This window comes from Notamacropus eugenii, chromosome 2 (genome assembly GCF_028372415.1).
Source record: "Notamacropus eugenii isolate mMacEug1 chromosome 2, mMacEug1.pri_v2, whole genome shotgun sequence".
In the NCBI taxonomy this organism is placed as follows: Eukaryota; Metazoa; Chordata; class Mammalia; order Diprotodontia; family Macropodidae; genus Notamacropus; species Notamacropus eugenii.
This window is the reverse complement of record NC_092873.1, coordinates 8,294,029-8,322,025: the sequence shown is the minus strand read 5'-3', so window position 1 is coordinate 8,322,025 and position 27,997 is coordinate 8,294,029. Positions and strand designations below refer to the sequence as shown.

Sequence of the window (27,997 nt, the reverse complement as noted above, 5' to 3'; positions counted from 1 at the left end):
GGCAGGTTATTCAGTAATATCTCCTACCGTAAGTCCTGATGTGTAAAATGGGGAGAATAATCTAAATATTTCCTTCTTAAGTGTGTTGCAAATTTTAGCCGTGATAATATATTGGAAGAACTTTCTAAAATACCTTAAAAGGCAACGTGGCATGAAGACTTCACACAGACCTGAAAGGATTTATTAGAAGTGATGATTAGTGATAGGAGCAGAACCAGGAAAACTCTTTACACAGCAAAAACCGCAGTGTGCAACGAATTTTTCTGGTACACTTAGTAATTCATTGCCATGCAAGTACCTAAAAGATTCTGAATGGCCTCTGGAGGCAAACCGCCTTGCACATCCTGAGACAGAAATACTGAACTGGATAACAGAATGAAGCAGACCATTTTCCTTTGGATTATGTTTTGTTTTATGGTTTCTCCCATTCATTTTAATTGTTCTCTGCAACGTGAAAAACAGGAAAATGTGTTTAATAGGAATGTACGTGTAGAACCTATATAAGATTGTACACAGAATCAGGGAGGGTGTGTGTAGAGAGAGGTGATGGAGGAGAAGGAAAGGGAAAACATCTAAGCTATATGGAAGTGATTCTAGAACACGGAAAACAAAAAAATAATTTAATATAAAAAGGCAATGTGTAAATATTAAGTATTTTTATTTTTATTGTAGCGCTTTGACTATCCAGTTTGGAATAGAATGGATAGAGCAAAGGAAATAAAATATGCTGAAAGGCAGCTTCGTGGGACTAGAAGTTTACTTCTTATCTTCAGATTGATGAAGCACTTTTAAGACCTGTTCTTTTTGAAAACTGAGTTGGACAGAAATGTGAAATAGGTGAAACTCCCTTAATTTAATTTTTTCTGAGGAAACTCTGCTTCTTGGCACCTTGGCATTTATTTTGAATTACTAAGGAAAATCAGAATACATAATTTTGTTTTGAGTAACATTTTTTTTCTGTTTGTTATATTTAGATTCCTAACGGCAATGAGAAAGAAAAATGTCTGTTGAATAAAAATCTAATCCTACACGACGAAGTTGCCAAGCTCAAACTCGAACTAGACACAGTAATAATTAAGGATGAAGAAAAAGAATGTCATTGTATGGAAGATATAAAAGTTTGAAAAGAAAAGATTGAGGAGCTTCAAAAGAATTACAACTGAATGAAGAAGTCTTAAGAAAAATTACATTCCAGTGCAGTGGAAAAGTACATGATCTGACGACTGAAAATGCAGTTCTGAACTTTAAATTGAACAATGCAAAACAGAGACAGAGTAGAGAGAGTAATTGCATCATGAAGTTCCCATGCGATTTTTGCTGTTCTCGATCATGAGCAAAGTGAGTCATCAAACTAGCCCATGAACATTCCTTTCAGGGAGAATGAGATGAGTGGCTTTGTTTACAACACAAGCTATCATGACACCCCTAGCTTAAGAGAGAACAATGGTGTCCTTCCTCATGAGCTGTCTAAAGCTGAAAGAAAAACCAATAGTTTAGAGAATTAGCTGTCTGGTGCACGATTGCTTCAGGGAAAAGACACCCATTTAAAAAGCATACAGAGAGAATTAAACCTTGCCCAACAGAAGAAAAGGAACTTCAACACACAAATCAACTGAAAAAGGGGAAAGTGAACAAGTTACATTATCAAATGGGAATCTATCCAAGAAAGATTAGCACAAATTCAGAGTGAAAATATGTTGTTTCAGCAACAGCTTGAAGACACCCAAAAGAAAACCATGACTAAAGAAAAGTTCTTGAGTGAATCCCAGGTACTGTTCATTGATCTTTTGAATATAGTTTGTGCTGACACTGAAAAACAAGTTCTTACGGTAGAATAGAGAAGTAAAGTGTTGACCAGTGAATGTATGTACTTAAGAGAGCAAATGTGTATATATGAAAATGTGTAGGCTGAAAGAGAGGTAGGGTTTTAAGAATTCTGTTTGGGTAAACATGTAACTTTTTGAAATGAAAGTCAAAATTGATTTGATGAAGATAATTTAAGCATTGAATTTTCAGCAGGCACGCAATATTATTAACTTTTATTGTCAAAATTTTGAAATGTAAGAAAGAAGAATGAGAAGCAATAGTATGATAAAATAATACCATAAAAACGCATAAGTAAGTGTGAATTTAATAATAGTAATGAAATGTAATACAGTAAAATACAGGTAATTAAGTTCATAAAAGTAAATACTTAATATATCAAATTAAAATTTCTATGAAATAGAAATAAATTTTCATAAAGAAAGTATTTATGTAGAAATAAATAAAAATAAATACATAAAAGTATAAAAATAAAATAAAAAAATAAAGTGTCAGTGTCATCTTTTAGGTAAGATGACTCACTTTGCTTAAAGAAATTGTATAGTCAATGAAATTTTTTTTTCATTAGCATAGATAGTGTTATCTCTTGTGCATAGATATTGATTAATTTATTATTCTCATTCCTTTCCAAATATTACATTTTCTTAATGAAATACAATAAATTATTTGAAATGCTAAAACTTCTGAAGAATCCTACAAAATTTTGCTAGGAATAATGTAGCAATTAAAATCATATATCTCCCTTGAGATACTCGTGAGTATTACCGTTACCCTTTTCATAAGATTTTTAAAATATTCATCAGTCTGACGAGTTTTTATTCATACTCCTTTGAACTAGTTTTAGAAACATTGAAGAGTGAATCATATTTTTAGTGGAATTCCAATGACTAGTCTCTACCTTTCTTTAAAATTTAGGACAGTATTTCTATTAAAAGGAATATAATTATGCACTAAGCATTAATATTTTTTGTGTTAATAAACTTATTTTTTTTTTTGCAGCTACAAAGTCAACCAGTACATATTTACTTTTTTTTTGGATTTTTTAAAAATTTATTTATTTAGCTTTTAACATTCATTTTTACAAAATTTTGGGTTCCAAATTTTCTCCCCATTTCTCCCCTCCCCCCGCCCCAATTCACTGAGCACTCTAATTGCCCCTATTACCGATCGACCCTCTCTTCGAACATCCCTTCCTTCCCTTGTCCCGATCTTCTCTTTTGAACTGTAGGGCCAGATAACTTGTTATACCCCATTACCAGTATTTCTTATTTCCTAATAGTAAGAACAATACTTGAGAGTTGTTCCTAAAACTTTGACTTCCAACTGTTCTTCATCCCTCCCTCCTCACCCATTCCCTTTGGGAAACAAGCAATTCAATATAGGCCATGTCTGTGTAAGTTTGCAAATGACTTCCATAATGGTCGTGTTGTGTAAGACTAACTATATTTCCCTCCATCCTATCCTGCCCCCCCATTGCTTCTATTCTCTCTTTGGATGCTGTTGCTCCCCAAGAGTGATGACTTCAAATTGCTCCCTCCTCCCAATGCTCTCCCTTCCATCATCCCCCCCACCCTGCTTATCTCCTTCTCCCCAACTTTTCTGTATTGAAGATCAGTATTCATACCAAAATGAGTGTGCATTTTATTCCTTCCTTTAGTCGAATTGATGAGAGTAAGCTTCATGTTTTTCTCTCACCTCCCCTCTTTTTCCCTCCACTGAAAAGTCTTTTGCTTTCCTCTTTTATGACAGATAATTTTCCCCATTCCATTTCCCCCTTTCTCCTCCCAATGTATTTCTCTCTCACCACTTAATTCCATTTTTTTTAAAGATATGATCATATCCTCTTCAATTCACTCTGTGCTGTGTGTGTGTGTGTCTGTGGGTGTGTAATCTTACCAACTACTCAGATACTGAAAAGTTTGCAGAGTTACAAATATTATCTTTCCATGTAGGAATGTAAACATTTCAATTTTAGTAAGTCCCATATGACTTCTCTTTGCTATTTACCTTTTCATGCTTCTCTTCGTTCTTCTGTTTGAAAGTCAAATTTTCTTTTCAGCTCTGGTCTTTTCATCAAGAGTACTTGAAAGTCCTCTATTTCATAGAAAGAGCATTTTTTCCCCTGAACTAATATACTCAGTTTTGCTGGGTAGGTGATTCTTGGTTTTAGTCCTAGTTTCTTTGACTTTTGGATAATCACATTCCATGACCTTCGATCCCTTAATGTGGAAGGTGCTAGATCTCTTGTTATCCTGATTTTATTTCCCCAGTACTTGAATTGTTTCTTTCTAGCTGCTTGAAATATTTTCTCCTTGACCTGGGAACTCTGAAATTTGGCCACAATGTTCCTAGGAGTTTCTCTTTTTGGATCTCTTTCAGGTGGTGATCCGTGGATTCTTTCAATATTTATTTTGCTCTCTGGTTCTAGAATCTCAGGGCAGTTTTCCGTGAAAATTTCATGAGAGATGATGTCTAGGCTCTTTTTATGATCATGGCTTTCAGGTAATCCCAAAATTTTTAAATTGTCTCCCCTGGATCTATTTTCCAGGTCAGTTGTTTTTCCCCATGAGATATTTCACATTATCTTCCATATTTTCATTCTTTTGGTTTTGTTTTGAGATTCCTTGTTTTCTTATAAAGTCATTAGCCTCCATCTGTTGAATTCTAATTTTTAAAGGACTATTTTCTTCAGTGAGCTTTTGGACCTCCTTTTCCATTTAGCTAATTCTACTTTTTAAAGCATTCTTCACCTCATTGACGTTTTGAAACTCTTTTGCCAATTGAGTCAGCCTATTTTTGAAGGTGTTATTTTGTTCAGCATTTTTTTGGGTCTCCTTTAACAAGGTGTTGGCCTGCTTTTCATGCTTTTCTTGCATCTCTCTCATCTCTCTTCCCAGTTTTTCCTCCACCTCTTTAACTTGATTTTCAAATTCCTTTTTGAGCTCTTCCATGTCCTGAGACCATTGAATATTTATTTTGGTTGTTTGGGATACGGAAGCCTTGACTTTTATGTCTTTCCCTGAGGGTAAGCATTGCTTTTCCTCATCCAAATGTATGGGAGGAGACATCTGCTCACCAAGAAAGTGACCTTCTACAGTCTTATATTTTTTCCCTTTTTTGGGCATTTTCCCAACCAGTTACTTGACTTTTGGGTCCTTTGTCAAGAGCAGGGTATTCTCCGGGAATCTGTGAGATTTCACTTCCTCCAAAGTGGCACAATGAAGCGTGTCCTGGTCTGGATGCAGAGAGCGATTTCTATGCCAAGAATCTTAGCAGATACCTCTCCACTGGCACTTGGCCTCGAGTTCCCAAGTCAGCACTTGGGGCTGATTTTCAGATAGGCTGGATGGCAGGGCCACCATTCAGTGTGAAGCAAAGAGCAGCTAGCCCAGGGCCTCCACCCAGGGCAGAGGCAAGACTCAGCTCTTCAATGGCCCCAGGGGTTTTTACGCTCCAACAAGGGAGCTTCCATAGGGGCTGCTGTGCAAGATCTGTGGCCACTGCCTGCTGCCAGAGCTATGGGAAAGCCGTCTCCCTTCCTGGTCTGCTGATTGAACCCCATCACTGGCCTTTGGTGCCTGTGGGCCAAGGGGTCTGAGGCCTCACTGTTGCAACTGCAGATTCAGCCCCTGAGGTGTCCTCACTAATCTTATTTTTTAATTGTTTGGGTGTCCCTACTAATTTTTTTTTATCTCAGTATTTTTTATTGTTTTAATAATTATCCTTGCTCAGTGTCCAAAATTGCAGTTTCTAGAATCATTGCCTTTTATTTGTTGAATATGCATTGCCCCTTACAATCTACTAGCAGTTCTCATTCTCTCTGATTCATCATCAATTCAATGGGGAAACACGTCACAAAAAAATTTTTAAATTTTATTTTTAGTATATATGGTCATGAATTTGAATCCAGTCCTTCCATACTACAATTCAGTTTACTTGTATGTATTTAGTTAATTAGGTCAGTTTTATTTTCACAAGTTTTTATTGCCATCTTTCTGCTTTCTGCTTCCTTCAAAAATTTACTAGATGTTATTTAAATTTAATGTTTCAAGGCACTTAATATTATCTAATAAGAGAAAAAAAAGCTTTAGTTCCTTTTATTTTTTGGTTTCATTTTCTCTTACTCACTGGTGCATTCACATACTTTGCTGTATGGTGAAGTGAAGATGATATTTTGTAGCATATCTCTCTATGCATTTGTGACTGTGTATTTCTGTGCATATTTGGACATATGGATATGTGCATATGGATGAATATACTTATGTATGTAGAAACACTGACCTTGCAATATACTGTGTATACATAAGTGGGAAAACTACCCTATTTTTATTGTTTTCATTTTCTCTGTCCATTGGCTACAGCCAGACGTGTAATTCCTATTCTAATGGATAAGTGAATTGCTTTGAAGCCTTGGCAAAGAGAGTTGAACATGTGAAAGGTAGTTAACAAGGATATATGTTGCAGTTTTGGCTGCGAGCAAACTAAAACATACTTGTCAAGTGCTTTTACTAAGCCTGATAAGGATATCAGCACCTATGTTCATTCTCCAGGGGAAACTATGAGAGGAACGAAAATGCATCCCTTTCTTATGCATGTCTTCCTCATTGTAAAGGCAGGGGCAGAGAAAGAAAGTAGTTCACGTTTCTGAAAAAGGGAAGGGGAAACCCCTAATGTTTCTATCAAATATAAAAACTATTGATTATTCCCACTCCATTACATCACCTTCCATGTCAATTTCAGATAAAAGAGTTTAGTCCCTAGGTAACTTTGGAGGTCTTTTAATTTTTCTCTGAAAGAGGTGATGGGGAAATCAGGTTGAATGCATTGCTTAATGGGGAGTACACTGAGCAAGAAGAAGACAGCATTTGATCCATGCTGAGTGGAGGTGAAGTTGTATAGTTAATTGAGGTTTGTAGTCTCAGGAGACAAGTTCCAATCCTCTTCTCTCTCAATGACTGCCTTTAGGACCTTGAGTAATTCATTTAACTTCGTTGGGCTTCAGTTTTCATGTTGGCAAAATGAGGTGCTTGTATTAAATAGTCCTTAAGATATCTCTAGCTGTAAATCTATGGTAATTATGAATATATAAATGAAGTTAAGTTGAAAGAGAAAATATTAATTTCTGTTCATTTTAAAAGTGTGTTCGTTTTTTTATGAGCTAATATCATGTCATGGAATCATGAACAGAAATAATTTGGAAATATTTCACTCAGGTTACAGTAAGAAAGCTTCAACAAGAACTTGCTGATTCTTTGTGATATCATTCCATGACAGTAGTTTCACAAGTTGCATCATTTTATCGAACTGATTTTGAAAATAAGAAAAAACTACAGGAGAAATTAGATCAAAGGAAAAGTAATGTATGTATGCATAAAATCTATAATTTCTCACTGGTTAAGGGAAAGTGTGTTGAGTGTGCTATTTCCTTTATTTCATCAATATTATAAATTTTCTGAACACTCTGCCTGTCATTTACACTCACATAAAGCTAGACATAAAAACTCCACCAACTGTACACTTGAATTTTAATATATTAAATTAAATTATATTTAATATTTTTTTTAATTTTTCATTTGTAACATATTTCATATCACATAAAACAATTCCCACCTTTGGTCGGGTGATATCTCTTTTAAAGTGTTCACAATGTAGACCACAATGTAATTTTTTTTAGCAGTATCCAACTGAGATACTAATGATAACTATGTATGCTAACTTCATAAGCCCTTGTCCTAATTGTCTCCACATTCCTACTAAGAAGTAGACGACCTTAGCTTACTGTTGTTGTTCTAAACTCCTAAGCCTAATAGCTTAATTTTAGACTTGACCTTGGATGTTCCCCTACCAACAAGCTATAATTTAATTGATGTCGTATTAGGCTTACCACCCTTTTGACTAGAGGAAATTGCCACTAAGTGTTAGGACATTGCAGCGAAAAACAAATCTCCCCAAATTCCTGTCAGTTTCAGGCAGGAATAGATTGTCAACTTGCATTCACTGAGGCTTCGAGTCTGCCAGCTATCAGTGGGGAAATTGAGTCAGGAGAATCCTACCTCAGCCCAGGCTGTACAGCCGCTCTCCCACCCTTCCCATGAGATCACCTTTTTCAATTCCTATACAGGCTTAATGGCACCATGGATTGGAGGCTCAGATTACTATTTTGCTATCCATATATGGAGTTAGATTCAGAATAACAGTCACTTAGTAGTCTCATAGCATCTTCAAATAGCAAGTTGCAATGACCACGGTTTCAGTTATGACTATAATTTCACATTGGCTAAGGCACATCTTTTGAGAGAAGTCTTAAGTGACTTCCATGCCGTTCTATACCTGTTTTAGTTCCCACTTAAATAACGATCATAAAAACAAATTTACCAATCAAACCTTAACCTTTCCATCAATGCCCATTTTACCCCAGGTTACCTGACTCTAGGAGGTTTAGAATAAAATGCATTTCCCCAATCTAACGATGTCTCTGGTGTAGTCTCAGTAATTAATTCTGTCAATTGTTTTAATGTTAAGTGCTTTAACATCACTTTGTAATATGTCCAATTATTCTCCCTATCTCTCCCGTCCCCCCACCCACTAATTCCCTGCATTCTGATTACCCCTTCACTCAATGAGCCCTCCCTTCCATCACACCACACCCTTCCCTTTTCCCCATCTTCTGTCTTATCTTGTAGGGCAAGATAAATTTCTGTACCTCACTACCTGTGTTACCTGTTTATGGGTTATATGCAATAAAAATTATCAGCATTCCTTTCTACTGCTTTGAATTCAACCTTCTTTCCATCCCTCTCTCCTTCTCTCCCTCCCTCCCTCCCTACTCATCCCCCAGAGAAGGCAAATAATTTAATACAGAGTAAATGCAGGCCGCTTTAAAGAAGACTTCTATAATAATCATGTTTTCTAATACTAACTATATTTCCCAGTATCCTGTTCTATTCCCCGGTATGTTTTATTCCTTCATTTAACCTTCTTCCTTCCCAAAAGTGTTTATTTCTAGTTATTCCCTTCTTCCATTTGCCCTCCCTTCTATCATTCCCCTCACCCCTCTTGTTGCCTCCTGCGCTACATTCCTCTAGTATAACAGAGATTTTTATACCAATTTGAGTGAGCATTTAATTTCCCTCCTTTAGACGAATGTAGTGAGAGTAGCATCACTTACCCCCTGTCCTCTTCTCCCTTTTCTCCTCCATGGAACTAGATTTTTCTTTCTCTCTTTATGAGTTATAGCCCATCCCATTGCATTTCTCCCTTTCTCCTCCCAGTATGTTACTCCCTCACACTTCAGGTTTTTTCTATATATTATTTTTGTAGATATCCTCTCTTCTGATTCAACACAGCCTGTACTCTTTGTCAATGCGTGTGTGTGTGTGCATGTGTGCATGTGTATACAATCCTTCCACCTACCCAAACACTGAGAATAGTCTCAAGAGTTATAAATAATTTCCTTCCAAGTAGGAAGATAAACACTTCAGATTTAGAGAGTTTTTTTATGACTTTTCTTTCCTGTTTATCTTTTGAAGCTTCTCCTGATTTTTGTGTTTGAAAGTCAAATTTTCTGTACAAGTCAGGTCTTTTCAACATGAATGCTGCAAAGTCCTCTATATCACTGAATGACCATTTGTTCTCCTGAAGTATTATACTCAGTTTTGCTGGGTAGCTCATTCCTGGTTTTAATCGCAGTTCCTTTGACTTCTAGAATATGCTTTTCCTAGCCCTTCAATCCCTTAATGATGAAGCTAACACATCTTGTGTTATCCTGATTGTATTTCCACAACACTCGAATTCTTTCTTTCTAGCTGATTGCTGAATTTCCTACATGACCTTGGAACTCTGAAATTTGCCATGATCTTCCTAGGAGTTTCTCTTTTCGGGTGTTTTTCTGGAGGTGGTAAGTGGATTCTTTCAATGTTTATTTAGTCCTCTCGTTCTAGAATATCAGCACTGTTTTCCTCAATAATTTCATGGAAGATAATGTCTACGCTCCTTTTTTGATCATGACTTTCAGGTAGTCCAATAATTTTTATATTGTCCTCCCAGGATCTATTTTCCAGGTCATTTGTGTTTCCATTGAGGTGTTTCACATTATCTTGTATTTTTTCAAACTCTTTTTTGTTTGTTTTCCAACTTCTCGGTTTATCTTACACTCATTCATTTCCCTGAACTCAGTTCTCTGTTTCAGAGAACTGTTTTGCTCACTGAGCTTTTGAACCTTTTCCTTCTTTTGCCTAATTCAACTTTTTATTGCCTCCTTCTCCTCCCTGGCTTTTTGGACCTCTTTTCCCAATCGTGTCAGTCTCTTTATAAAGGTTTTATTTTCCTCAGCATTTTTGTGGTTGTCCTTGAACCAGGTGCTACCTTGCTTTTCGAGTTTTTCCATTGCCTGAGTCTACTTTAAGTTCAGTTTGGAGGCCCTGGAGGCAGAGGTCTTAACTTCCTGTGACAGTAAGTCTTGTTCTTTCTTGTCTGAAAGGATGGGAGGAGACAGCTGGTCACCAAGAATGTAACCTTTGATGGTCTTACATTTTTTCCCTTTTTGGGGCACTTTCACAGCCATTTACTATCACTCAGGGATGACGTTTAGATCAGCTGCTCCCTACTGCCAGAGGCTTTCAGTTGAGCTTCTTGAACAATGGACCCAGGTTACTTCCCACCCTCTGTGGCTTCCCGTGTCTGCTCCTGGCCTCTGCCATCACTTTGGGCTATTGCTGAAGAAATCCCTTTACCTCTCCCCAGCTGGGAAATCCCTCCCCCATTGACTTTGGGTGATTTCTGTGTTGCTTGTGGGTTGAAGTAAGTGGGATCCTCCCTGTTAGGAGCTCTTCCCAGAGGTCTGTTCAGGTCCTCTTCCTCCCAGTGCCGCATGGCCAGGGTTGAGCTCTGCTCTGCTCAGCGTCCTGTGAGATAGACCTTTCCTGTAAGCCTGCAGGTTGCCTTTGACTGGAAACCTCTTTTGCTCTGTTGTTCTGAGACTTCTGTTGCTCTACACTTTGTGGAGAGACCTTTTTACCGTTATTTTGTGGGCTGTAGGGGAAGTGCTAAAGTCTATGCATCTTCCTACTCCTCCATCCTAGCCCCACCCAATATTTAATCATTTCACAGCATTCACTCTTTATGTGGTTGCCAATTTTGTTTTTCTAGCCTTACACAAAGAATCGGGTGTTTTTCCAACTGCCAATAATAAGTAAATCATTTCTATCATACTTCGTATTTAGAAAGACCTTTACATTTATTTCCTGATTTATTCCCCCAAACAGCACTGTGAAGTAGAAATTATTTCTCTCCTTCTCTTCGAACTACTCCTTGAATAAAAGCAAAATGTCATTTCGTCAAAATTTGTAAATATATAAATTACACATGCAAAATGCCATTGAGAATGAAAGTAATTAGGTGGAGAATCTCATTATTATCTTCTACCTTAATCAAAGTGACCTCACCATGCTGATTTCCAGCTCCATACGTTCAGCACCCTCTTCTTCTCACTTAGTTACACTTCCCTATTTAGTATACCTATCTAAAACCTATCTACTCTTCACTTCAAGGTGCCTTTGAATTACAAAAGTATGATTCTTTTGCCATAACGCTTTTTGAACTTTTCATACCTATTGAATTCTTAATCTCCTGAATTCCACTTAGATTTGGACAAACCATAATTTAGTGGTTAACTTTATACTGATTTCCTTATGGTGTTCACATCTGTTAACAAATTATCATGTCCTGATTCTAAGTCTGTTTTTTTCAACTAGATTGTGGTTCCTTGAGGACAAGAATTATTTATTCTTCATTTACTCAATAGAGCTTCCTTTTCCCAGAGTGTTGGCAGTATAAGTAAGTGTTATTACTGTAATAGTAAAAGACGTTGTAGTAGTTGTTCTAGCAGTAGTAGCACGAGTAGTAGAAGAGGAAGAACAAGGAAAGTAAATGTTTATTTGTTGATTTTACCATGAATTGAAAGTTTACCCAACATTAAATTTGTTCTAAGGCAATAATGGGCCTAAAGCATTTTTTTGTTTTTCTGGTCTTATTTTTTATGCATTTTCAATTTCCCAGAGACCCAGTGGCAAAATAGAAATTCAGTATAAAATTATTTCATTCTCAACATTTTTAGTATTAGAAATTGTTACGATGAATGTGAAGTTAATCGTAGAATAACATGGCAGTCAAAGTCTCACAACCTGCTCCTTTTATTACTATAAAATGCCTTTCTCCATAATCAGTTGCTTTCCCACAGTTACATGTATTATGTAGTGGGCTATTTATCATGATACCAGCCCAAAATTATAGAAATAGATATTTCTGATAACGTTCAAAACACAGTTTCAACCTAGTATCCATCGTACGTGGAAAACTAAGCAAAATCTATGTCAAAGCAGTCAAAAAGAGAACTTTGGATGGTGAGAATTTTCAGAGATACATTGGGGAATTTTGTATAGAGATTTGAACCTAGACTTACAAAGATCTGCCTTCATATATGGTCTTAGGTGCGAAGGCATAGCAAGGAAGCAACAATTTAGATTCCATCTCTGACAACATGAAATTGGTCATTTAATTCACACTCAGGGGAAAGTGGCACCATTTCTTGTCTAATTTTCCTGATGATGAAAATGTTCACTACGTAAGACTTCAGTGAAATGATAGTTACTTTCTTCATCAAAACTTATTTCATCAACCAGTGACTGTTAATTATGCAAATAGTACTATGATAGATTCTGAACAGGTTACAAAGACTTGGTGTAAGACATGGCCTCTTACCTTGAAGAATTTTCAATCTCACTGGGAAGCCAATACAAAACAGAGGAAATTCATTTATTATACAAGGTAGAATTTAAAGAAGTATTAAATAAATGCTATACCTGTAAGTATTTATATAAAGGAGAGATTATTATAGTTGGAGATTAGCGCAGGTGATGTTGATCCATTACTGGGTTTCCAACGCCAAAAATATTCCATATAAATTTGCTAAGTTAGTACCTCTGCTGGAAGAACAATTGCCGAATACCTACATTATATATGTATATATCTATATATCTATATATATATATCTATACACACACATGCATATATATGTATATATGCATATGTGTATATGTGTATATCTGTTCCTCTATATATATGTACACAGAAACATATGCATGTGTACATACACAAATTGTCCAAAATCTGCGTCTGACTGTGACTTTTACCAGATTTTGAGTCCTACCTCAGTCCATTGCCATCCACATGATTTTCAACAAATGGCTTCCTGTTTCAGGCCTCTGATTCCTCATTTATTCCATGATGTGCTAACTCATCTCTAGTATCCCTTTCTGCTCTCACAATCTATAGTTCTAAAAGACTAAACTGCACTTCTGTTACACACCTAGCAATGGATATGAATTGGACTGAATAGTTCTTGAGGGTCCCTTACAATTTTGAAATGATATCCTTATTCCCTTTCGTTTTCAGTAGCCTCCTTTTCTTAGAATTTTTATCTCTTTTCCATCCTTTTTCACATTCTATATTCCAGTTAAAGTTAAAATGTCTCTGCAGAATTCTGAAGAAAAAAGTGATGAAAAACTTTACAATATTGTTCTCCCCAGGTTGAAGAAGAGCAAAATGACACTCAAAGACAAAGGCAGGGTCTGAGTGTCAGTTCTTTGTAAGATGGAATTCTGAATAAGCCTCCATGAGTGAACAAAGAAATAGAAGCTACTACTTCCAAAATGACTCAGGCTGGTCACCATTTCGAGTGAGCAGTAACGCCGATGGGTGAGTGGCGATACAAATACATGGAAGACAACACTCCATCAGGAAAAAGCTGTTCAGAATGTCTCTGTCAAGCCAACAGATGGCTATTGCCAACCCCCTTCCACCAGAGTACATAAATGCCAGAAAGACTGGCCTCCTCACAAACCAACTGCAGTAATTGCAGAAGATTGTCCTGAAGGCTCTATGGCAGCAAAGTTTCTCTTTACCCTTCCAGCAGACTGTGGATGCGGCCAAGCTCACTCTCCCAGATTATTACAGCCTCCTAAAGCTCTTGGAACATAAATACTATGCGGAAGCCTCAGAATGTATAGAAGACTTGAAAATATTGTTTTGCAATTGTTTTGCAAGCCAGGTGATGACATTGTTCTAATGACACAAGTCTTAGAGAAACTGTTTCTGCAAAAACTGTCTCAAATGCCTTCAGAACAACTAGTGGCAGGTGGAAAGGAAAAAAAATGAAAAGGTACTCAACAATCTTCAGGAGTTTCCACTATGAAAGAAAAACCATTCCCTAAGGCATCAGAAAAGGTAGCTAAACAGCAAGTGATTCCATCTCCTCTATGTCCTCAGACGTTACTTTCTGCATTGCACATTGCTAAACTAGCTCCACCAAGCTATAACACACAAGCTGTAACATAAGTGAAAAGGGGTGTGAAAAGGAAAGCAGATACTATAACCTGTATAACGTGGATAGATACAGCAAGTAGTGAATCTTCATCAAGCCTGGTTGAGCACAAATCTGCTAAAATACCACTTGTAATAGAAAAAGTAGTCAAGAATATCATACCAGATTCTCAGCAAAAATATAGAGTTGGGAACATGTTAAATTAACTGAGTAATTAAAATACCGTAATGAAATTCTTGAAGAAATGTTTTCAAAGGACGAAGTAGCATATACTTGACCTTTCCATAAGCCTGTTGCCAGTACTGCTCTAGGACTCCATAAGTACAATGATGTTGTCAAAAATCCAATGGACCTTGGCACAACTAAAGAAAAAGGTATAACCAGAAATGTAAGGATGCACGTGAATTTGCTGCAGATGTTCAGTTAACGTTTATGAATTGCTGCAAGTATAACCCACCAGATCTTGAGGTGGTAGTGATGGCAAGAACACTTCAGATGTTTTTGAGATTCAGTTTCCAAGATCACAGATGAACCCATTGCAAGAATGTCTATGTGCTATATAGAAAAGGATGTCACCAAAGCATTCTGTAGAGAAAGTAGCAGTGATGCTTGCCAGGCCTAGAGGCCTGAGGGCTACCCGAGTCTTCTTACCTCTATCCCGAGGTCTTCGGTTGGCCAAACCGGATGCTGGTATGAGAGAAAGAATGCTCCAGAGTCGAACAAGGGTTGAGCTTTATTTCAGGGTCTAGTTACAAGTGCAGGGGAATTCTTCCTTAGGAGGGAACGAAGAATCTCCCAAGGAGGCAAAGATCTTAGAATAAGAGATTGGAAGTAGAAGTATAAGTGGGGAGAGAGGGGGAGGGGAGAGAAGAGAGAGGAAAAGCTGAGCCTTGTTGTCCTCACCACTCCTCGCCCCTCCGCCCAAGAGAGCTTTCAGGCTTTCCTGATCCTACTTAAACCCTCCAGCAGCATAGTTTGCATCTGAATTCCGGGCTGTTAGATAACAATAGTGTGCCCAGATCCGGGACAATGTCGAGGGCGGGGAGAGCTCTCTCCCATCACGTTTCTCACGGGAAGAGGCGGAAATACACGAGATAGCTCGGTTCACCTCGATTCCCAGTCGTTTCCTGGGGGGTCTCGTGAGAACTCTAAGATTTAGAAGTTCCCACCTTTACCCGCCCGAGACTGTCCACCTGGAATTGAGCTTCCATCCCCAGCAGATGCTTCCTTTGAAGACAACTCTTTTGGAGAGTCTCCTGATGAGAGAGTGCAAAACTGCAAGAGCAGCTTAAATGTGTTCATCAACACCTGCAAGTTCTGTCTGAAGGACCTTACCAAAAGCTGAAGAAAAAGAATAAAAGATCTAAAAGAGAGAAGCAGAAAGAAACAAAAAAAAAAATGTATCAATAAAGATGAAAGTGAGAGGAAAAAAAATTAAGCAAATAACTACAGAAAAAGCTGAAAAATACCCTGCCAAACATTTCAAGGAACAAATGTTGGCAATAAATCTGGGGAGGAAGATAATGCTAAGCCTAGGAACTATGATGAAAAAAGGCAGTTAAGCTTGGCTATCAACAAACGCCGCAGAGATAAACTTGTGTGAGTCGTCCATATAACAGAGTTAGGAGAGCCATCTTTACTGAATTCTAATTCTGATGACAAAGAAATTGATTTTGAAACACTAAAAGCATCAATCCTGAGGGAAATAGAAAAATACGTTATGGTGTGGGAAAGAGACCCAGGAAATCTCACACTGTGAAAACACAAGTGTCCAAGGCCATGCGGGGGGCAGGGGGGTGCGGGGCACAAGGTTGAGCCAGAAGAGCAGCAGCAGTGACGGCGGTGGCAGCAGCTCCTCAGGCTGGGGTAGCAGCAGCAGCAACTCGAGCTCTTCTGATAGCAGGGATTCACGTTCAGGTTAGTGTCCCTTTTCCATCTCTCTGTGTAGGTGGCACACCTGTTCCTTGAAAGACCAGAACTGTTCTCTTTATGGAGTATTTGTTGCATCCAACAGGAAGGTGTGATTTGTACTGCCAGGTCCATTTGCCTTGCTTTCCATCCCAATCTTTCCCTCCCACCTTCAAGTATGTGAACTTGTATAAGTCTCTCATAGACTGGTAATGTCCCAGAGATAATGAACAGTTGATGAAATCAGAGAAGATTGCTTAATAAAAAGTGTGAAAATGTGAGATCTCCATCAACTTATCACAATAATAAAGGGTCGCTAAAGGCATGTCACTTCATAGTGACTGTGACTATCATCTGGTTCCTCATGGTAAGCAAGCCTAAAAAATGTTGTCTCTGGTGTGGGATACTTCATTCATAAATCCTCATCAGCAAAATGGGGAGGATGACTACAAATATGTCTCTCAAAATGTTCATCAAAGTTTTAGGTGACATGATGTTTTGAAAGTACTTTTGAAAAACCATAGAAGGCCCACATAAATAATTAGGTTTTGCTATTTTTATTGTAACATCGTGACTAATCCGTGTGGGATAGAATGGATAGTGCAAAAGAAATCAAATATACCGAAAGCAGACAGCTTTGTGGGCTTAAAATTACAGTCCATATTTTCTGACTGATGAAGCACTTTTAAGACCTGTTCTTTAGGAAAATTGAGTCTGACAGAAATGTGAAATAGATGAAACTTCCTCAGTTTACTGAAAACACTATCCTTCTTGGCCTCCTGGGGTTGATTTTGAATTTCTAAGCAAAACTCACAATTCATGAATTTATTTTCACTAACATATTTTCTGTTTATTATGTTTGGGTTCCTGTTAGGAATGAAAAAGAAAAATATCTTTTGGATAAAAATGGAATCATACAGGATGAATTTGCCATGTTCAAAGTGGATGTAGACGCAGAAACAATTAAGGATCAGGAAAAATAAAATCAATATGTAGAAGACATTGAAGTTTTAAAAGCAAAGAATGATGAACTTCAAAAGGAATTACAACTGAATAAAGAAGCATTAATTAAATTCATATTCCACTAGGGTGGAAAAAATAAAAGTTCTGACAACTGGGAATGCAGTGTTGAACTCTAAATTAAACAATGCAAAGGGAAGGACAGCAGTCTAGAGAAAGAAATTGCATCATACTGTTCCCTTCTGATTTTTGCTCTTCATGCTCATGAGCCAAATGGGACATCAGAGAGAGCTCTTGAACATTCCTTTCAGGGACAACGTGAAGAATAGCTTCGTTTACAACACAAACTAAGTCATGACTTTTCTAGCCTAAGAGAAAACCGTGGTTCCCTTTGTTAAGAGCTCTCTAAAGGTGAACATAATCACTAGGTTAGAAAAAGAGGTGTACCATGTACATGATTCCCTCAGAAAAAAGACATTCATTTGAGAAAGCATACAGAGAGAATTACACCATGCAAAACAGAAGGCAAAAGGAATTTGAAAACACAATTGAACAGGAAAAGGATGAACCGATCAAATGCGTTGTCAAAGGGGCATGGTCAAGATGATGGAGTAGAAGCACGCACCTCTAGCACTCTCCTCCCACAGCCCATTAGATACGTGTAAAAATTAAATCTAAACAAACTCGAGAGCAGCACAAGCCACAAAATGTCAGATTGAAAGAGATTTCCAGCCCTGAGTAGCCTTGAAGTCCACAGAAAAGGTCTGTCATGCTGTGCAGAGTGAACAACAGAATAGGTAGCACAGTGACAGGGACAAGACTGGAGCAAGCCTCAAGAAAGCACCAGCAGCAGCTGCAGGTCCCATATTCCTCAACTCACAAATGCCAAAGACAGCTTCAAAGGTCAGTGAGAAAGCTCTTTCATTTGGGTGAGAAGGGAATGCAGCAGTCTAGGTGCAGGACCCTTGCAGCTGCATCTTCCATTGTTGGAGCCCTGGCCTAAACCCCTGGGTGAACTGAGAAACTGATGTGGATCTCAATCCTGAGTGGGGACCTTGGGGTTAGAAGGAATGGTAGCTGGTGTGGTGGAGCTAGTGGAGTCTCTGTAGAGGGAATACTGCTCACTGACCAGACCAGAGGCCAGGAGAGGAATCAATCCCTCCCCCTTATTTTTGCCACCTCGCAGGAACTGAGAACTTACATGTAACCAGAGTAGACCCTCCTCTTGAAAAAGGATTCAAAAGTCAAGAAACTGGCTGGGGAAAAGTTCAACAAAGGGAAAAAACATGAGTATAAAAGACTATTTTCTTTGCGAACGGGTATTTCTTCCATTCTTTGGATGAGGAAGAACAATGCATACCATCAAGGGAAGTCAAGTCTTCTACATCCTAAACCTCTAAAATATATATGCAGTGGTCTCAGGCCATATAAGAGGTCAAAAATGATTTTCAAAATCAGCTAAGAGAGGTGGAGGAAAATTGGGAAGTGTTATGAGCGTAATGCAAGAACATCATGAAAAACGAGTCAACAGCTTGCGAAAAGACAACCAAAAAAATACTGAAAAATTTAGCACCTTTAAAAATAGACTACCTCAAATGGCTAAAGAAGCCCAAAAAGCCAATGAGGAGAAGAATGCTTTAAAGAGCACAATTAGTGAAATGGAAAAGGAGGTTCCAAATCTCACTGAAGAAAATAGTCCTTGAAAAATCAGAAAGGAGCAGATGGAAGCTATTGACTTAATGAGAAACCAAAAAATTACAAAACACCACCAAAACAATGAAAAGTAAAGAAGATAATGTGAAATATCTCACTGGAAAATCAACTGACCTGGAAAACAGGTCCAAGAGAGACAACTTAAAAATTAAGGAACTACCTGAAAGCCATGATCAAAAATAGAGCCTAGACATCATCTTTCATGAAATTATCAAGGAAACTTGCCCTGATATTCTGGAACCAGTGGGCAAAATAAATACTGAAGGAATCCACCAATCACTTCCTGAAAGTGACTTGAAAAAAAAAACCCACCTAGGAATATTGTAGGCAAATTCCAGAGATCCCAGGTCAAAGAGAAAATATTTCAAGCAGCCAGAAAGAATCAATTTGAGTATTGCAGCAATACAATGGGGACAACACAGGATCTGGAAGCTTCTACATTACGGGATCAAGGTGCTTGCAATATGATATTGCAGATGTCAAAGAAAATAGGACTAAACTGAAAGATCACCTAGGAAGTGAAACTGAATATAACACTTTAAGAGAAAAAAATGGTCATTCAATGAAATCGAGGACTTTCAAGCATTCTTGACGAAAAGACCAGAGCTGAATAGAAAATTAGACTTTCAAACACAAGAATCAAGAGAAGTATAAAAAGGTAAACAGTGAAGAGAAATCATAAGTTATATACTAACCTGAAATATTTACATTCTTACATGGAATCATAATATTTGTAACTCTTGAAACTCTTCTCAGTATTTAGGTAGTGGAAGGGATTATACACACACATACACACACACACATAAGTAAATATATATGTATATATGGAGAGAGGGAGAGAGAGAGAGAGAGAGAGAGAGAGAGAGAGAGAGAGAGAGAGAGAGAGAGAGAGAGAGAAAGAGAGAGAGAGGGAGAGAGAGAGGGAGAGAGGGCAGAGATTGACTTAAATAGGAAGGGATGATATCTAAATAAATAAAATTAAGGTAAGGCAGAGGTGAGAGGAAAAAAGTGAAGCTTGCTCTCATCACGTTTGATTTAAAGAGGGAAGAACATGCAAACTCAATTTGGCATGAAAATTTATCTTACACTACAGGAAAGTACGGGGGAAAGGGATAAGTAGGGTTTGGGAGATGACAGAAGGGAGGGTAAATGGGAGGAGGAAGTAATTACAAACAATCAGTTTTGAGGAGTTTTAGAAATGACTCTTGTGAATTGTTTTTTCACATAACTGGGAAATAAGAAATGCAGGTAATGGGGTGTAGAAAACTGTATGGGGTATAGAAATGTATCTTGCCCTACTGGAAAAGAGAGAATATAGAGATATGGGAAGGAAGGGGTGTGATACAAGGGAGGGGAGACTGGGGGAAGGGGTCATGAGAATGTACACTGTTTTGGGGTGGGGGAGGGGAGAGATGGGGAGAAAATTTAAAACTCACAATCTTGTGGAAATGCATGTTGAAGATTAAAAATAAATAAATAAATTGGGAAAAAATACGCAAAAATACATCTTGTCAAAAACGACCTTATCCAAGAAATACGTGCCCAAATTCAGTGTTCAAATATGTTCCTTCAGCTACAGCATGAAGACACCCAAAAGACAGTCATCCTTCAAGAAAAGCTATTGAGTCTTGCCCAGGTACAGTTTCTTGATCTCTTCAATAGAGTTTATGCTGATACTAAAAAGGAAGTTCTTGTGATAGAAGAGAGAAAAAAATGGTTAAATCAGTGAATGTAACCAATTTAAAAAGCAAACATGTAAATATGAAAATGAGAAAGCTGAGCAGAGGTAGATCTTTAAATAATGTATCTGATAAGCATTTAACTTTCAGAAATGGAAGTTAAAGTAATTTTGATCAAAATAATTGAGGAATTTGAATTTTCAGCAGGTAGACATTTTTAACTTTATTGTAAAAATTCTGCTATGTAAGAAAGGAGCATGAGAACCAATAATATGACATATGATAAGAAAATAATGACATAATAGTCTCTAAGTTAATATGAATGTAATAAATCAGTGGAATAAAATAAGCATAATTAAATAAAGAAATGACAATAATCTTAAATAAAAAATAAAATAAAAAATTAAATTATACAAATAAAATTTTAAAATCATCTTTTAGGCTAGATGGCTCACTTTGCTGAAAGAAATTATGTACTGCATGAAATTTTGACAATAAATATTGATAGGGGTAATCATTAATGCAGAAGTACTGATAAATTTATTCTTCTAACAATATTCCTAATGTTCCATTTTAATACTGTAATGGAATAAATTATTTGAAGTGCTAAAACTTAAGAAAAATTCTACAATGTCATGCTAGGAATAATATCACAATTCAAATCAGACATCTCTTTTGAGATACTAGAGCATATTACCACTACATGTTTTACAAGAATGTAACCATGCTGAACAATCCGAGTAGTTGCAACTCAGACTTCTCTGAACTAATTTTTGAAACACTAAAGATTGTATCATATTTTTAGTGAAATTCCAAACACGAACCACCACTTTTCTGTAAAACTGAGGACAGTAATTCTGTTCAAAAGGATTATGTTTATGCATGTAGCATTAACTTTTGTGTGTTACTGATCTTATTTTTTAATTGTGCTTCCCTAGGATTTTTTCATTTATCTCCATTTTTTTTTATTGCTTTGACACTTATTCTTGCACAGTGTCCAAAATTGCAGACTCTGGAAGATAATCTTGATTTATGAAATCAGTAATAGAAATTATTTGGACATATTTCTATCAGGCTAAAGTCAGATACCTGCAACAAAATTTCGTCTTTCCCTCAAATATCATTTGCAGACAGTAGTTTCACAGCAAGTCACATCATTTTATCGAATTGATAATGAAGATCAGAAAAAACTACAGAAGCAAAAAAATAAAACTAAAATCAAATTACGCAATTAATAATTTGTCCCTGATTAATGAAAAGTATATTCAGTATGATGTTTCTCTTTTTTCACCAATATTATAAACGTTCTGAAAACTACTACTACTACTACTAATGCTACTGCCAATGCTACCCCTACTACTAGTACTACTAGTACTACTGTTGCTGCTACTACTACTACCACTACTACCGCTACCACTACTACAACAACTCCTCCTACTCTACTCTTCAACTTCAAGAGACTTTTGACTGAATGTTTTCCCAGGCTCCTTTTTGGACTTTTCACCTGTCTTGACTTCTTAATCTCCTGAATTCCACGTGTCATCAGATAGCACATAATTTAGGATTTAAGTGTATATTCATTATGGTGTTCACATCTGTTATCAAACTATCATTTCTTTTTTCTAAGTCTTTGTAACTCAACTAGAAAAATGTTCCTACAAGACAGGGATTACTTATACTTTGTCATTTTTGAAAGAATTCCTTTTCACAGCATGTTAGCAGTAGAAGTAATTTTATTATTGTAGTAGTAAAAGTAGTACGAGCAGTTGTGATAGTAGTGGTAGCAGTAATTCTAGTAGCAGGAGTACGAGTATTAGCAGTAGTACTAGCAGTAGAAGAATAAGAACAAGAAGAAGAAAACGAAAGATTTATTTGTGGATTTTGCCATGAGTTGAAAGTTAAGCTAAAATTAAAATTGTTGCAAGGTGACATTTGGACTAAAGCACTTTGAGTTTTTCTAGTCTGATTTTTTTAAACAAATTTTCAATTTCCCAGAGCCCTCAATGGCAAAATACATATTCCATATATAATTATTGTATCGTTACTATTATTATTTTTGGAAATTGTTACAATGAAGGCAAAGTTAAGCGTAGAATAACATTGCAGTCAAATTTTCCTAAAGAGTTCACTTTATTACCATCAAGTAGATTTCTCCATTCTCGGTTGCTTTCCCATATTTGTATGTAATTATGTATGCTATTCATCATTATGCCAACCAAAAAAGTATGGAAGTGGATAATAGCGATGTTCTTCAAAACATTTTCAGCCTAGTATCCATCATACGTGATAAAGTAAGTGAAATTTAAGCCAATGTGGTCAAAAACAGAATTTTTGAGCATGAGATTCTTTTCCACTTAGAGGTACTTTGAAGGAATTATGCATAGAAAGTTGAGCCTGGGGTTAGAAAGATCTGATATCAAATGTTGCCTCAGATGCTATCTGTGTGATACAAGTCATTTAATCTTTCTCATTTGGGGGATAATAACAACAGCTGTTTCCCAGGATTGGTGTAAGAATCAAAAGAGATAATAATTGTAAATCTCTTAGCTTTGTGGCCTTTATTTTAGGCACATATTAGACACTTGATAAATGCTACTGTCTCTGCTCCAAAAACATAGTGACCATTGTCGATTATGTTAAACTAATCACGGCCTCCCACATTTTCATAAGCACTTCCTAATTTTAAAAAAGTGTTCTCTTCACCTGGTTCATTTCAGTTTACTTGTCTTAACTAAGAAATTATTGTGAGGGCCAGTCTCATTCCTATGGAAACTTTTTTCTTTTGCATTTTCATGTTTCAGAAATTTTTCTAAGTTTCAGAAATCAGTATAGCAAAGAAATAAGCTTTGTTTTCCATTTAACTCCCCTATCACTCATTGTCTTCATTTCCCTCCTTCTTTTAGGAGCACACTGATGGAAATAATAACCTTCCAAAGCTTTTGGCTTCAGGCTGCAGTCAAAAAACTAGGTGTGGACCGAGCCCTCGAAGGTAAAGCAAGGAAGCAATAAGTTGGAGTCCATCTTTGGCAGTACAAATTACCTCATTTTATTTGTGATCAGGGAAAACTGGCACCCTTTTTCGTCTAATGTCCCAGAGCATGCAAGTTTTCAGTATGTCAGCTTTCAGTCAAATTACAGTTTCTTCCTTGTTCAAAACTTACATCATCAACTAGTGCATGTTAATTATGCTAATTGCACTATAGTAGGTCCTCAGTAGGTTGCAAAGGCTTTGTGTAAGACATGCCCTTTCTCCTTGAAGAATCTGCAGCCTCAATAGGAAGCCAATGCAAAATAGAGGAATTTCATTTTTAATATAAGATAACACATAAACAACTATTGAGGGAATGATATACACATAAGTATTTATAAAAGGGAGAGATCACTACAATTGGAGATTACAGTGGATGGGATTAATCCCGTGGTGTTCTTCTTAACACAAGAAACACTCCATGCAAATTTGCGGAGGTAACAACTCTACTGGAAGAACAATTGCCAGATACTTAAATTTTATGCATGCAAATGTACTTATGTTTTTATGGATCAACTATCCTATGCCATCTGTTACGTCCTCAGTTGTAGCCATACATAAATGAACACATTTTATGTACCCGGGACTAGTGCCGCTCATATTCCTTAAAATGAATTCTGTTTCCTCATTAACCAGTTCTTAAACATGGGTTTTATCTCCTCTGATTGTTTTCCCATGGTACTGGCATCTTAACACTTAAAACACAGTCTTTCTGTGATCCTTCTGCTTTTTTTTAGAACGTCTTCAACATCTATATAAACACAAAAAGCCATACCCATATCAACACATTTTTTTTATTCAATACTGTAGAGAAATCTTTGGCAAAGTCATCACATATAATATAAAGAATTACGTCCTAATTTAGTTATTAGTTTCTATTTGTATGCGTATTTTCTTCAACTAAGATTAGAAACTTAAAAGGTATTGCATATCTATGGCATCTTTCTCTCCCTTTATAAAACGTGCCTAATTCTAAGGACCTCCCAGAGCCAACATGATAAATGTAATGCAGTCAACATTCAATACAGCAAATGTTTCATTTTTTTTAAAGACACAATTAAAATGCCTTAAAAATATATGTACTGAATGTGTTAATCACTCAGGGAAGATGAAATGATTAAGCATTTTGGGTCAATGGCTTGTAATCTTCTGAGTGATTTAGATATGATAAGGAAACATGAATAAAAGTTAATAAACATGTCTTCATTGTGAAGTTTTAATTAAAACGTTCATTTTGAAAACAGATAGTTTTGCAATTTTTAGGAAAACTTTCATGAGAAAGTCTCCTTATTAAGCCATAGTTGACCACTTTGTTTCACTTGTACATAGATAGGAATTATAATCACTCCTTCCCTTTGCCAATCAGCTCACCTTCACTTCATTTTATTTCATTGAATCGTGTGGCGTAAGATCTATACATGTGTTCTTACTTCTGCAGCTCCTTAATCAACAATTTGTTTCACCCTTCTGTTCTCTGCAACTATATCTATGAAAATGGGTGTACTCAATATTGCTCAATGGTCTTACTTGCTCTCTGTTCATGGCTTGGACCACCATAGATGCTGGGGCATCTATATCACCATATAATTCCCTTATGAATAGAAGTTTATTTTTGCCATTAAAAAAACAACAACTAGTCTATATTCAGACTGTAGTCAGCTGATTCTGATGTCATTTCCAGGAATCAATCTTTTCTTTTCTCATAATAACCAATTTCATTTCTTCTTTGTGTGTGGTTTTCTTTTGCTTTGGGTAGTTACCTTCAAATTCTGGAAAAAAATCATCAGAAGAGACATGCAGACAGAGAAATATTCTAAATCATCGTAAAAGCCTTTGTTCTCTTTCATTTCTCAAACGTGAGTTATGTTTTTCAGCATACCTTCTAGAATCCCCTTTTCTTCAATCTTTCTTCTGAAGTCACTAAACATCAAAAGAAGTTATGATTTGAATAATACCTCTTTATTTCTCACAGAAGGTCTCTTCTTTGCTCTATTCAACACATTATTGGCATGGAGGTAACAATTATCTTCATGGTGGTCTTTTTATAAAGACTTGTCGTAATCATTGCTGTATGTGATGGCCAATTATGTGGAAAGATGGATCTTGTTGCTTTGGAGCACGTAGTGAAACCAACAATGATCGATCCCTCTAAGCTATCTTTCAGTTTCACTAGAATTTTATTTTGTCTTCTCCCTTATTGTGGTGACTTCATTAAGGGTGTTAAGGATTTTTTGCAATAACAGAGCAATTTCTCAGTCATCCTACACTGAAATTACCAACGGTTAAGTTAATATTCATAAAATGACTTAAACTATGATTGTCTCAATACCATCTCCACTGCGTGGAAGGAGGGATGTCGTTGAAAAGGACTAAAAGCCATTTATGCTTTTATCTAAGTAAGTACGAAGCATATACACACTACCTACAAGATCATTTGTTTTACACGGTGGGCAAATGAACTCGGAATTAAAATAGGACTTGGACGCACTTGAACTGAGCTTTCAAAAGATACTGGGAATTCTGAAAGACCCAGGGAAGGTGGGATTATATGCCTGGCATGGGAGAAAGTCTTTGGAATATCTTGGAGATAGAAGATGGAATAACATTTTTTTCTTTTTTAATTATTATTTTATGTGTTTCCAGTGTTCTACAATCACTTCCATATATCTTAGATTTTTCTCTCATCCCTTCCTCTCCGTCCTCCTCTCTGCACCCGCCCTCCATGAGAAAACATACAATTTCATATGGGGTCTATACATACATTCGTACTCAATTCATTTTCATCTTATTCGTGTTCCTTAGAAGAATTAAAACGAATGGGAGAAATCATCAAACAAAAGAAAACATAATACAAAAGAAAATATTCTCCTTCATTCTGTGATCCAATTTCGTAGTTCTTTGTCTGCATGTGAAAGGCGTTTTACCTTAAGAGACCATTCTGAATTTTTTAAGTCCTTGCATTGCAACGAAGGACTACGTCCACTAGAAACATTTCTCACACACTGTGGTTGGTGCTGTGCGAAAAGGATTTCTGGTTCTGCTCCTTTCACTCAGCATCATTTCATACAAGTTTTTCCAGGTCTCTCAAAGTCTTCCTCTTCATCATTTCTTATAGTACATTAACATTCCATTACCGTTAAATACCACAGTTTATACAGCTGTTCCCCAATTGATGGTCATCGCCTTGATTTCCAGTTTTGGGCCACCACAAAGAGAGCTGCTATGAATATTTTTCTCCATGGACACATACATGTGTTTCTTCTTCATCCCCGAAGAACACCTTCCCATCAAAGAATTGATGACACTTGAATTTGTTCTGAGTGAGGGAGGGCTGTGCAACATCAATAGAATCACTTCGTCCCCAGAGCCATCTGAATCTAGTGAAGTGATATTCCTCAGGAAGCCTGGAGATGACCACAGATGCAATGGGAGACCTTGGCACTTTTAGGCCAATGGCTATACAGGTATTCCCTTAGGGTGACTCCTTGCTCATTCATTGAATAGGCCTCTTTAAGAAGTAGTCAGAGTATGGACACTCCTGCCTTCAGAGTGATTATTAAGAGTCCAAATACTAAGGCCCAAAATAAACCCTCACCTCAGAGCGTAGATACTCTTTTCAGGGCTGAAGGGCAAGACTATTGTGACTCTGTGCCTCGTTAGAAATTAGCAAAACATGTCTGAGGCCCATTACTGGATGGGGAGGTCTTGAATTCTTCCCCCATGATCCATTAACCTTACATTAACCTTACGTTCAGCCCGAAGGGCATTCTCGACTCTTGCGTAGGCAACAGACATTATCATTACTTAAGTAAACACGAAATAATTCCCACAAACCCATTTTGAACTTCACATTTGCAGAATACAGAACAGAAAAACTAATTACGATACTGGCCATAAGATTGGAGGCACAAAATTATAGTACATGAGAAGTCGGCATACTCCACACCAGGTCACACTCAATACAAACAAAATGTCCAAATAATGGTGTATGTGTATGTTGTAAGAGTGACCTCATATCTGTCTATACTATTCAAACTATTTCATTTGTCTCCTGAAAGGGAAACTATACCACTTTAATCGTTATCAACAGTGATTTCCCATTTCATCTTCTCTTCCTGTATCTATGAAGGGGTTTTAAGAATTGAAGTAATGAATGAGGAAACAATCTTTCCTTCCTTCTTTATAACTTAAAGATGGAAATAGAATTTATTTTAGCGTGGTTTCTAAAATCTGCACAAGGAGAATGCATGTATTTTGAATCTCAAATGAAGTCAGTGTCTGCCTGAATAAAGAAATAATTCGAATGTAACAGACAATGGAGGAGCTGCTTTCATTTAGTACTCTCTGCCCTTCCTTGGCGATAATGTATTGTATTTCATCATTTCCAGGAATTTTCTTCTCTGTTAAGGACCTCTTACGGGTCATTTTGTGTTTAGAATGAAGCTTAATGAAGACAATTTTAATGTTTGAAATTAACTATTTTGAAGCATAGGATATGAAACTGAT

General features: G+C 36.8%; 1 long non-coding RNA gene and 1 pseudogene across 1 annotated transcript; both read left to right on the top strand.

Annotated features, from left to right (window-relative positions):
- The first annotated feature begins 1,323 nt into the window (after positions 1–1,323).
- Positions 1,324–10,266, top strand: LOC140524329 (uncharacterized). Its single transcript, XR_011973666.1, has 3 exons — positions 1,324–1,769; positions 7,038–7,184; positions 9,630–10,266. It is a non-coding gene; the product is annotated as an uncharacterized lncRNA (long non-coding RNA).
- Positions 10,267–12,926: 2,660 nt separating this feature from the next.
- Positions 12,927–24,646, top strand: LOC140524328 (bromodomain testis-specific protein-like; annotated as a pseudogene).
- The last annotated feature ends 3,351 nt before the right edge of the window (positions 24,647–27,997 follow it).